Below are 13,310 nucleotides of genomic sequence, written 5' to 3'. Positions count from 1 at the left end.
GGCTCGGCACTGAGGGCTCTCTTAGCACAGGCCGGACCCTTCAGGCTCCCTGGCTCACAAGGCTCAGGCCCATGTGCTGCCCTGTGCACCGTGGGACCTGGTCACTTGCCAGGAGATGGGGCCTCAGTTGCCATACTGCAGCCTCAAGGCCCTAGCCCCATGGGCTGCCCTGCACACTGTGTCCCCCACTGGGCCTGCCAGGGTTGCAGGCTTGAGCTGCCACTTGCAGCTACCGAATTCTGGCCTCTATGCACCAAACCGTGCACCATGATGGGCCCGAGCAGTTTCACACTGCTCCCAGGGCCAGATCTCTGTGCACCATCCCCGTGCGCCATCAACAGCCCGAGCAGTCTCGCACCATTTCCAAGGCTGCTCCTCCAGTGGCAGATTCAGGAGCCATGGGCCTATTGCCCACTGGGGGAGAGCTCCCCAGCTTTTCTTGGCTCCACTCTTTTTGAGTCCCTCGCTGTATCTGCCCTCGTGCTGGGCATGCAGCTCCTTTTATACACTCCAGGGCTCTGCCCCTGAAGTCTTCCAGACCTGGCAGTTTACAGTCTTCAATCAGATCCAGGGGAGCTCTTCTCCCCTTCCCCTCAGGAAAGGGGCATGACTTTATTTCTCCTGCTCCCTCCTGATCGGTGAATGGGCTCCACCAATCAAAACAGCAGGATCTCAAGCCTGGGACTCAACCCAAGCTCTGAAAGGTGAGCCTGCTACACTAGTCTTTACCTTCTGCTTAGAGACTAGTGCAAGGACTGCTGTTCACCTTTAAATAAACAGTAATACCAGCCTTTGTGTAGCTTCCAAGTGACAGTTCATGAAAGGCTGCTAAGCGTGTCCCATCTCCTAGATAACATCTATATGAGACTACTGGGTAGTTCACAAGGTACTTCAAACTCAAAGGCACATGATATGCAAGTCACTTCCTTCACCTTCTTGTGAGCAAATAAGCCAATGTCCAGTTGATTCAGCATGTGGAAGAAGTACACTCCTGGAGGATGTTCTCTAGCACTGAGAAAAAGTTTATAGAGAAATCACACTGCTAGTAGCCAATCCAAGTACATCAAGAAATTCATACAGATGTGTCAACCCCTCCACCCCACTTGGGTCGGATCTAGATGGCAGAGCTCCTCACAGGCCAGATCTGGATGCATCAGCAGCAAGCCAAGTGGCAGTGGCAGCGGCAGTGGAAGTGTAGGTGGAGTGAACAGCATTAGGGAACCAGAAGTGTTAACACAGTCATCACTTGCCCCCCACTGATGACATGTGTCCCCACTGGGGCTTCATATCCCAGATTTGGTAGTGGTTCTCACCCCCATTCACCTCCCTGCCATGCCCCAAATTCCCAGCCCTTTTAGGAGCCTTGCAGGCCAAATGACCTAATTCCAGGGGCTGGATCCAGCCCTCAGGTGATATATTTGATACCTGTGAGCTAATGGAAGATGTAATAATTCTGACTAATAAAGGAAATTGATCTGCAGCTTCAGCATCATCAGCTGATCATGTTCACCTTGCAAATGCATTTATTCAGTGCTATTGGTAAGTTTGTCCCAGATTTTTAGGAAAGTAGGTGCTGTATCTTAGATTACCTTTTGCAAGTGAAATGTTGTGTTACGAAGTAGCATTTCCAATAGCATTCACTCTATTTTCCTTGCTCTATTTTCTCTCACTCTCACTTGGCTAGGTTTTGGCAAAGCATGCTTTTCATAATTGCATTAGCTTTTCAAAGCATGAGCTCTGCAATTAATTTTCTTCTTGCTATTGTCTCAAAATGTTGGTCAATGGGGAGAATAATACACTTTTTGGACTAAATTCGAAATGCAAGTTGCAGGGCTCTGCTTCACATTGTATTGCCAATTGACTCCAGGAATGATGGTTGTATTTTAAAGAAACCTTACTGAGGGTGCCTTAACAAACCACCCAATGCACAGGAAGACTAGCAAGTATGGCAGAAGCCCAGCTTGGCTTAGCAGGGAACTCTTCAGTGAGCTAAAACACAAAAAGGAAACTTACAAGAAATGGAAATGTGGACAAACAACTAGGAAGGAGTATTAAAGTATTGCTTGGGTGTGCAGGGATGAAATCAGGAAGGCCAAAGCACACTTGGAGTTGCACCTAGCAAGGGACATGAAGGATAACAAGAAGGGTTGCTACATGTAAACAACAAGAGGAAAATCAGGGAAAGTGTGGGTCCCTTACTGAATGGGAGAGGCAACCTAGTGACAGATGATGTGGAAAAGGCTGAAGTACTCAATGCCTTTTTCACTTCACTCTTCATAGGCAAGGTCAGCTCCCAGACTACTACACCTAGCAGCACAGTTTGGGGAGGAGGTGAGCAGAGTGGCAAAACAGGTTAGGGAATTTTTAGAAAAGCTGGATGTGTACAAGTCCATGGGGCTGGATATGATGCATCCAAGGGTACCTAGGGAGTTGGCAGATGTGATTGTAGAGCCATTGGCCATTCCCTTTGAAAACTCATGGTGGTCAGGAGAGGTCCCATGTGATTGGAAAAGGGTAAATATAGTGCCCATCTTTAAGAAAGAGAAGAAGAAGAATCCAGGGAACTACTGGCTGGTCAGCCTCACCTCAGTCCCTGGAAAAATCATGGAGCCAGGTTCTCAAGGAATCCATTTCTAAGCACTTGGAGAAGAAAGTGATTAGGAACAGACCAAGGATTTACCAAGGGCAAGCCATGCCTGACTAACCTGATTGCCTTCTACGAGATGACCAACTCTGTGGATGCAGGGAGATCAGTGGACATGATATAATTTGACTTTATCAAGGCTTTTGATACAGTCTCCCATTGCATTCTTGCAAGCAAGCTAAGAAAGTACGGCTTGGTTGGATGAATGGAATATAAGGTGGATAGAAAAATGGCTGGATTGTTGGGCTTAAAGGGTGGTAAGCAAGGGCAGTAATCAATGGCTCAATGTCTAGCTGGCAGCCAGTATCAAGTGAAGTGCCCCAAGGATTGGTCCTGGGACTGGTTTTGTTTAATCTTCATCAGTGACCTGGAAGATGGGATGGAGAGCACTCTCAGCAAGTTTGTGGATGACACCGATCTAGGGGGAAGAGTAGATATAATGTGGTAGGACTAGGATTCAGAGATACCTCAACAAATGGGAGGAAAAGAAATTTCATAAAGTTCAGTACGGACAAATGCAAAGATCTGCACTTAGGACAGAACAATCTCATGCATGGATACAGGATGGGAACTGACTGGCTAAGCAGCAGCGTTGTAGAAAAGTACCTCAGGGTTACAGTATATGCTGAATATGAGCCAACAGTGTGCCTTTGTTGCATATAAGGCTAACAGCATACTGGGTTGCATTAGATGAGTGTTGCCAGCAGGTTGAGGAAAGTGATTCTTCTTCTTTGTTCAACACTGGTGAGGCAACATCTGGAGTACTTTGTCCAGCTTGGGAGCTCCACTTCAGAAAGGATTTTGACAAATTGGAGAGTGCAGCAGATGCAATGAAAATGATTAGGAGGCTGGGGCACATGACTTCTGAGGAGAGGTAAAGGGAAGTGTGTGTATTTAGTAAGAGAAGAGAATACTGAGAGGGGATTTAAGAGCAGCCTTCAATTACCTGAAGGCTGGTTCAAAAGAGGATGGAGCTAGACTGTTCTCAGTGATGGCAGATGACAGAACAAAGAGCAATCGTCTCAAGTTGCAGCAAGGGAAGTTTAGGTTAGATATTAGGAAAAAGTTTCTCAGTAGGAGGGTAGTAAAGCACTGGAATAAGCTATCCAGAGAGGTTATTGAATCTCCATCCTTGGAGGTTTTTAAGATGAGGCTAAACAAAGCTGTGGCCAGTTTGCTTTGAGCAGAGGGTTGGACTTGATAACCTCCTGTGGTCCCTTCTAACCCTAATTTTCTATAATTTTATGCCTCCTAGGTATGGGTTACATGATGAAGGAAATGAAATATGTTGGTATGACCTTTGCAAACTCTCACATGCTCACATTTTCACTAGCACAGTCTCTTTCTCTCTTATAGGCACACAATTATCCACACACATGTACATGTACACAGTGACCACTACACTCACAACCCACCCACACACTCAGCACCCACACTTACACATGTAACTTTACCAACATACCTTCATTGTGACTCTAAGAAACTGTGTCTCAACATATACTTTTGAGAGCACCACTGAGGTATCAAGGTGCCTTCACATTATTTACATCAACAGAAACACCATCCCTGCAGAACAGAGAGGGACTGAGCATTCTATGCTCCAATTTCCAAACTGGTTACCCTATAGAAAGCAGAGTCAAGAGCTGGGCAAATCCTGCAAAGTCTTTTCCATAATTTGATTTTACCAAGGTGTAGCAGGGCACTAAGGTGCCTGCTACTTGTAGAGCCAGAGTAACTACGCAGGTGCTGGTTGCTAGGGTAACTGGAGGGAGCCAGTGGCTCACACCTGCCTGGTCAGCTGACCAGAAGGACAAGGCCTGGCTCCTATATAAACCACAGGCTGGAGGGCAGGAGGAGTTCCCTGCTGGCAGCTAAGGGAGGAGGAGCTCTGCCAGAGAGAGTAAAGGGAAGAGGTCAGAATACACAAACGGCTTGAGACTGGTGAGAGATGGGGCACCCCTGGTGTGACGGGAAGAATGTTGGAGCCAGAGGGCTGAGATTTATGTTATAGCCTAGGGGCTTTTGCTTTGTGTTTGCTGCTTGTAACTGGTGGTTTGGGTGAGGCTATTAGGGGGAAAAGGAGGCCTCATATGGGACCCCCAGCAGTGTGGGGACCCCAGCCCCAGAGAGAGGGGGGTGGTGTTGGAGAAGCCCCAGAGAGAGCGCAGTGCCAGACAGGGCTGCGGAAAACCCGAGTGCCAGTGAAGGCGCAGAGTGAGATAGGACCGCGGAGGGCCCAGTGAGGACAAGGGGGCCAAATTACAACAAGGCCTGGACAAACAACATTGGTACCATCAGCGAGGCATGGGCTGCACTGTAGGGGACGAAACGGAGCCACAGATAGCGCCCTCTGGCATCGGGGCAGTAAAGGGGCAGCCTTCCGCTAATTAACATCAATTAATCAATTAACAACAAGGCATGGCAAGCGAGAAGGCAGGCAGCTGGCCCAGGAACAGGTGTGCGGGCCACATTTAGATTGGCCCAGAGTGGGTACCTGTTACACAAGGGTTTTTTGTTTTGTTTTGTTGCTCTTTTTGTCTCTATTTTGCTGCTATGTTCTTGCAGGCTCTCCAGCTAGTCCCCGACTGAGGGACTAGAAACACTAGGGCAGGTAAACCCCTATCTCCTCATTCTCTTGCATCACAATGGCCTGCCTTTATGAGACTCCCACTTACTGTCAAGCAAGAGTCATTGCACATATGACACAAGACCTTCCCCTGTCCTCCCAGTGGTGTAACAAGGGTGGGGCAAATGAGACAACCTCTCCAAGTACTTAGTTTGTGTGAGTACAAAAAAGTGGTTGCTCCTGCCAGCTATGAAATTGCAGTTATGATTGTAACAGCAGCCAGAAGCCACCATTGCCCCTTGCCCTGGGTTCCCAGCTGCATCTCTATGCTGTTGACTTCCTCTCCATGCCTGCCTAGCTCTTCAGGGTGTGGATGAGGGGAGGAGGATCCATGCCAGTCCCCTCATCACAATGTTTGTGACCTAGGGTGCCATTTAGATCTTTCCTGTACCCAAAGGGCTCACACCAGGATTTCTGAGACTTTTTTTGTGGACATTTAAAATTATTCATAGTAGTCTAGCTCCTGAACCTCTGCTTTAAATCTTTCCTGGATTAGGCCCCTACAGAGGAGAATGATGGTGGGAGGTGCTGCAATCAGCTGTGGTCAAGGAAACACAACATAATGAAGGAAATTTCACTTTCAGCCCAGTCTGTTGCCATAATGAATCCTGGACAGTCAGCTAAGAATGGCTCTTGAATCACTGCTGCTTTTTAAAATAAATCCTGCACTGAGTAAGACAGTCCTTGCAGGCTAGGCCCTAAACCCACTACCCTTTCATTCTTGCTAACTCAGAACAGCAGGCTGAATTTGTTGACACACCTCAGAAAGATCTCACTGATAAATGTGCTGAATCTCAAACACAGGCTAATAGTATGAAATCCCTAACAGGGTATTAGATCAAAGATAACATAATAGTACACAGAACACTTGGAAGCATTTTCAAAACTATGTAATGTCCATATTCTTAGTGTTCCTGACAGTACTAATGGAACTGAGTTAGTTGACAAGATCTCTGCTGTATTCAATTCCCTGGTCAGTTTTGATCCCCTGTTTCAAAAACTTGTTCTTCTTCCAATGCCATTTATATCTTCATTAAATGCTTGTGGTATGGGAGCCACAGTCACTGGCAAATTCAGGTCTGTGTCTAATAAAGAATTTATAATGTTTCTTGTAAAGGAATAAAAAAGAAACATGATTTCAAATGTCAAGATCACCATGCCTGCCAGTGAGAGAGAGAGAATTCAGGGCAAAAGGAAGATCCAAATATCTTTCTTGGTTTACATGCATCTGGTGTTTCCTACCAAACAATTATTAGTTAAGAGGAGCAACAACATTGCATTTGATAATTCCAACCAGTCAAAGAAGTTGCTAACAATTCACTTTATTTGAAGAGAAAGGAATATTGTATAGAAAGGCAAATGAGGAAAAATTAGATGATGCTGTTTGCCTTTTCCAGATGTGCATGCAGTGGATAGCTTATGTTTATTATCAGCTTATGTTCATTACCACAGGGTTATGTTGATTATTGATTTGAGGTCACAGAGTTAATCTTTAAATGTACTCAGAGTTCAGAGAAAACTAAAAGATTTCCCTGAACTTTCAGAAGGGCAATTACTTACAGGGTCTGATATTCAGTTTAGGTTATTTATGTATTTTGTCATTTCTGCTGAATTTATAAATGAAGCAATAAAAGGAAATGAATGTCTGTGTAATGCTCCTCTTTTTAGGGCTCTCATCATCCCACAGACATCCATGCTGTCTAAGTTTGCTCATGGGAAGCAATTGCCAAGCTTTCATGCTCAAGAAGTCAAAAGCATTTTATAGGGATGTGAGGCACCCAGAGACAAGTTTTCCAAACTGCTCTCCAGAGCCCTGACTCAATGTAGTTAAACAGGACCCTTCATAGCAAGGATTCAGAATTACTCAGTGTCAGTGTAATGACAGAAAGTGAATTGTAAGCTCCATACTCATCCAGTAAACTCCAGAAGCCCACGTCATCTCTCTGGCCATGTCGAGACGAGCGCAGACCTTTGGTTCCCTAGGGGCAACTAGCAGCGGGACACCTTGTGCTGCTGCTAGTTGTCCCCAAAGAATGTCTGTGCCATCACCCTCTGGTTACATAAGGCTGTTGGCCCCAGCCTCCCTTATCTCACCCAAGATAACTTTGCTGGCCCCAGCAGCTTTACATGGGATCCTGGGTGCTCAGGAAGCTGCAGCCACATTGTTCCTGAAGCTTGGAGCCTGGCCAGCAGCTGAAGCATGGCTCCAGCCAGCCAGGCTCCATTTTTGGGCAGCACATGTTGCCTCCATGTGTGCCTCTCCACTTTTTTCTACACAGGTTATTTTGACCCCTGGATCTCCGGGGGTAAAAAACAAACAAACAAACAAAAAACCTGCACTGCAAGGTAGGACAATGGGAAACACCTGAATGTGCAGTGTGTAGTGTCTCAGACTGGCCTATGGCACCACATACTGCACAGCCATGCTCATCTGGACGCAGCCTCAGAGGCAATGCTGGTATTGACCAGAAAGAAAGTGTTTAAATTATCTTAAATTCTCTTACCCTGTCTGTCTGCAATTCCTATCCAACTTGCTCCTTCTCCTGAAAAGGAACTGTCCCAGTGCCTTCACAAGCATTTCCACAGACAGGGGCACCAAAGCTATCCCCCTGACTCCAACCAGAACCAGTTGGTAAAGCTATCTAGGGGCAGAACCAGATCCTTGCCATAGGTGCCTACTTGTGGGCTTCAGTCCACTCTGGGCTCCTTCAGGGTTTCATATTGTCACCTCTCCTGTTCAGGGCATAGCTGAGGCCACTGGACAAGATCATGTGGATATTTGGAGTGGAGTTCTATAAGTATACTGATGATACCCAGCTCTGTCTTTCTTTTTCATTCAAGCCAAGACCTGCAGTCACTATTTTTACCCAGTACCTGGCTATTTTGGGGGGCTGCATGCGGATGAACCTATTGAAGCTGAATCCAGACAAGAGAGCTGTGGTGGCAGTGGGCAGACATGGGTTGGGGAGCATGTGAAACACTCATTATTGATGGGGTTCAGCCTCCCCTTATCACTCAAGTCAAAACCTTGGGATGCTCCTGGATCCGTTGACACAACTAGATGTCAGGATCAGAGATCACACTGTTATGTATGCTCTTTTGTCCCTCAGAAACTGGGACAGAAGGGGATCAGCCCAAGCATCACCAGTCTGTAGCCCACGTTACTACTGCACCAGAGTCCATACCAAATTCACCTGCATGCTAAAGAGAAAACAGCCAAGGCGCAACTAAGAAACAATAATGTGGGAATCACTTCTGTCCATGGTGGGGAAGGCCTTGAGTCTACAAAAAGAGGGGCATTTTCTATATATTATAAGACAAATCAAATTTTAGACATTTTCACTAAAGCAAGGATGGGTATAATATGACAACCCATGGGCTAAATTTGACCCACTGGGGAATTTTATCCAGCCACGGGTTGGTTCCTCACCCCTGCCAACTCACGCATGGGGGGCAGCCTGAGCTGTGGTGCATACAGCCAGTCCCACCACCCCCGGGTGCTCAGCAGGGTAGGGACAGCACAGCAACCAAACTCTATTTTCCAGCAGCCCGAGAGGACAGCTCCTTCCAACTGTCACTGATAGGGTCTCTGTGGCTGCTTCTCCCGGCCCATACACCCTGTACCCACTGCTGGGAGCACTGGACAGAGCAGGCAGGCAGGTAGGTGGGGTCTCCATGGAGACTGGCCCAGGACCCCCATGGGTAGGGCATGCTTGGGTGCCATCTCTGCAGGCAGGAATATGCGGGGCAGATCGCAGCTCTGCCCCAGGCCCGAGCCCCGCGCTATCACTGGCCCATGATCCTGGCCCCCACCCCCGCCTGCCTATCCTGCTCCCAGACACCTCTCCCTGCCCACCCACAGCCCCCTCCCATCCTCCTGGCCAAGCGTGCCCAGTCTGCATGGACTTTTTCCATGGAGACCACACCTGCCCACTCTGTCTGATGCCCCCAGTGGTGAGTGCAGTGTGGATGGGCCTGGGTTGGATAGTATCAATTGCCCTACCCACACTGCACCAGCTCAGCACCCCTGTGACCTGCTCCACACTGAGCCAGGTCTGCACTGCCACCCCAACCTACAACAACTCACCCTAAAGTTGCCCTCCAGCCAAAATAATTTCACACCCTTGCACTAAAGAATGAATTAAAATGAGATGCCCTAAAAAATTACAACCTTATCTGTGATTGATGTAAATCATCATAGCTCTATTGGCATCAGTGGAGCAATATCATTTCCTACCAGCCGAGGATCTAGCCTACAATCTTAATTTCCCACATTGGATTTCCTCACAGCAGCAGCAATTTATGTTCTTTGATATGCCAGGTCCATTTCATTATACCAGATTCCCTGCAAGGCACTCACAGCTGTTTGATGAAATCTACATTGCAGCAGTTTGATGAAATCCCTTACTTTATGCCAGAACTCAAGGTGAGCTGCAATTTATTTAATGGCAAATGATATTTTGTTTGACTTCTCCACTGACAAGTTTTCAATGTAATTGCCAAGCAGTGTGACGCTTTAATTTTTTGCAGGTATTTGGAATTCAGGGGAGGGAACGGAATGGAAGCTGGATCTGTAATACTCAATAGCTTTTGGTTTTCCCTGATATCTGGAAACAATATAGCAGTCAAATCATTAAAATCGCTTAAAGGACCAACCTGGGTATCCACTTCTACCCATGCAGACTGGAGCTAATGAGGCTGCATGGGGTTACATGAAAGCAGGATTTGTCCCTCAAAACTTTTACCAAATGCAATGTGTATTATATATTTATCTTTGCTACATATCATAATGACTCTTGGCAGCTAAGTCTCATAAAAATTCAGATGGTATTATTTTGGCTAGATACAGGCAATGTCTGAATATTCATTTTACTGCAATGACATGAATATTTAGACATTCTCAGGTAATGCTCTGATTGGATACTCAGGTGAATGCATACAGAAAATACAGGCTTAAAGGGGGCCTACAGAAAAGTCTAACTAAAACCTGACTGGAACAAAAGGAGTAAAGTTTCTATTTCTAGTTAAGAAAAAGACTGTTTTTCAGATTTACCATTTGTATTAGGATGATGCCTCAGGGGCCCAAGCACTGGAAGCTCCAGAAACAATTAAGGAACAACCCCTGTAGTGATCAACATATTCAATAACGACAGGCAGGTATGAATAAGAAAAACTAAACAACTTGTGCTGTGGGACAGCAGACAAGCCTCTGCAAACCCATTGTCTCTTTCTAACTGAGGGGCCATCCCCTCATAGATTCATAGATGTTTGGGTTGGAAGGGACCTCAGTAGATCATCAAGTCCGACCTCCTGCCCTGGGCAGGAAAAAGTGCTGGGGTTAGATGACCCCAGCCAGGTGCATGTCTAACCTCCTCTTAAAGACTCCTAAGGTAGGGGAGAGCACCACCTCCCTCAGAAGCCCATTCCAGATTCTGGCAACCCTTACTGTAAAGTTCTTCCTGATGTCTAACCTAAACCTTCTCTCTGTCAGTTTGTGTCCGTTGTTCCTAGTTACTCCAAGGGGTGCCCTGGTAAACAGAGCATCTTGTATTCTTTGCTTCCCATCTCCCTCCCTGCCCCACCTCCCAATGAATTTGTAACCAGCCACAAGATCACCTCTCAACCTTCTCTTGATGACTGAAGAGATCCAGGGCCCTTAATCTTGCCTTGTAGGGCTTTGCCTGCAGGCCTCTAACCACACGAGTGTCCCTTCTCTGAACCCTCTCAAGGTTGTCCACATCCCTCCTGAAGTGCGGTACCAAAACTGGATGCAGTACTCCAACTGCGGCCTGACCAATGCCGCATAGAGGGAAAGTATCACCTCCCTGGACCTGTTCATCATGCACCTGCTAATGCATGATAAAGTGCAGTTAGCTTTACTGATTGCTTCATCACATTGATGACTCATGTTCATCTTGGTGTCAACAATGACTCCGAGATCCCTTTGTGCTGCTATACTGCTGAGAAGGTCCTCTCCCAGCCTGTAAGCATGCTGGTGATTCCTTCTCCCTAGGTGCAGCACTTGTCTTTATTGAATTGCATCCTATTCTGTTCTGCCCACTTTTCCAACCTGTCCACAGATTCATAGATGTAGGGTCGGAAGGGACCTTGCAGACCTTCTAGTCCGACCCCCTGCCCTGGGCAGGAGAGAAAACTGGGCTCAAATGACCCCAGTGAGGTAATCATCAAGCCTCCCCTTAAAGACCCTCAAGGTTGGAGTCAGCACTACTTCCCTTGGGAGTACTTCTCTAGCTGCCCTGACTGTGAAGTACTGCCTTCTAATGTCTAGTCTGAACCTACTCTCTAACAACTTATGGCCGTTATTTCTTGTTACGGGAGGCATTCGAGAGAAAAAGGTCTCTCCCATTCCCCGCTGGTCCCCACTAGTAAGTTTATAGATGGCCACCAGGTCCCCTCTCAGCCTTCTCTTGTGAAGGCTGAACAGGTTCAGGTCCCGTAGCCTCTCATTGTAGGGTCTGCCCTGCTGTCCCCGGATCATATGAGTGGCCCTCCTTTGGACCCTCTTGATGCTGTCCACATCCCTCCTGAAGTGTGGTGCCCAGAACTGGATGCAGTACTCCAGCTATGGCCTGACCAGTGTTGCATAGAATGGGAGGATCACCTCCTTGGCCCTGTTTATGATGCATCTGTGGATACACGACAAGGTGCGGTTAGCCCTACTGATCGTGGCCTCGCATTGGCAGCCCGTGTTCATCTTGGAGTCGATAATGACTCCACAATCTCTTTCTGCCACTGTGCTTTTGAGAAGAGAGTTCCCCAGTTTATAGGTATGCTGCTGGTTCTTACTACCCAAGTGCAGCACCCTGTACGTCTCAGTATTGAATCCCATCCTATTCTCATTTGCCCACCCCTGTAACCTGTCCAGGTCCAGCTGTATCCTGTCCCTCCCTTCTAGCGTGCCCACCTCACCCCAAATCTTGGTGTCCTCCGCAAATTTAAACAGGGTGCTTTTCACTCCGCCCAAGTCGCTAATAAAGAAATTGAACAGTGCAGGCCCAAGGACTGAACCCTAGGGGACTCCACTGCTCACATCTCTCCAGGTCGAATATGACCCATCCACCACCACTCTCTGGGTGCGGCCCCTCAGCCAATTTGCTTTCCATCTGACTGTGTAGGCATCAATGCCACAGTCGCCTAGCTTTTTAATGAGAATGGGGTGAGAGACAATGTCAGAGGCCTTCCTGAAGTCCAGAAAGACTACATCTACCGCAACACCTGTGTCCAATGATTTTGTGACCTGATCATAGAAGGCAATCAGGTTGGTCTGACAGGACCTGCCCCTAATGAGCCCATGCTGGTTGCCCCTGAGCCATCCCTCCTGCTCGTCCTTCACAGATGTGCTCCTTGATAATCTTCTCAAAAAGCTTCCCCAGGATTGAAGTAAGACTAACGGGCCTATAGTTGCCCAGGTCCTCCCTCCTCCCTTTCTTGAAGATGGGGACCACATTGGCCCTCTTCCAGTCATCTGGCACCTGGCCAGAGCACCACGAGTGCTCATAAAGCCGTGCCAGGGGCCCCACAATAACCCCTGCAAATTCCTTCAACACCCTGGGGTGGAGAGCATCTGGACCTGCTGATTTGAACACGTCCAGCCCCTCCAGAAGTTCTCTAATTCAGTCCTCCCTGACTCTAGGCCTGGCGGACCCCCTCCTGAGTCTGTCCCAAATCTCGGTGGGGGAGTCCTGATCCCTGCACAAAAAAATGGAGGCAAAGAAATTGTTTAAAAGGTCTGCTTTTTCCTCTGGTGCAATTACCAGATTGCCTCGTGTATCCTACAGGGGCCCCACATTACCCGCTGCCTTTTCATACTCCCTATGTATTTAAAAAAGGACCTTTTGTTGTCCTTGATGCTAACTCTAGTTCCATATCTGCCTTAGCTTTCCTAACAGCCCCTATACAGACCCGAGTGATGGAGGTATACTCCTCTTTGGTGATAGCCCCTCCCTTCCACTGGGTGTATGCCTCCTTTTTGGCAATCAGGCATTCCCAAATGCCCTTGGTGAGCTAGGGGGGCTTTTG

The 13,310-nt window shown here is 47.5% G+C and overlaps 1 long non-coding RNA gene across 1 annotated transcript in view; it reads right to left on the bottom strand.

The window, feature by feature from the left end:
- Nucleotides 1-615: 615 nt before the first annotated feature.
- The window catches only part of LOC112550019, a 16,037-nt gene continuing 3,342 nt past the window's right edge, over nucleotides 616-13,310 (bottom strand). The window contains exon 3 of the long non-coding RNA XR_003093683.1: nucleotides 616-1,011. This is a non-coding gene — a long non-coding RNA (uncharacterized LOC112550019). The remainder of the gene's footprint in view (nucleotides 1,012-13,310) is intronic.

Source organism: Alligator sinensis, unplaced genomic scaffold, assembly GCF_000455745.1.
Source record: "Alligator sinensis unplaced genomic scaffold, ASM45574v1 scaffold77_2, whole genome shotgun sequence".
Taxonomy (NCBI): domain Eukaryota; kingdom Metazoa; phylum Chordata; order Crocodylia; family Alligatoridae; genus Alligator; species Alligator sinensis.
Note: the sequence above shows the minus strand (reverse complement) of the source record. Positions and strands in the feature narration are given on the sequence as shown.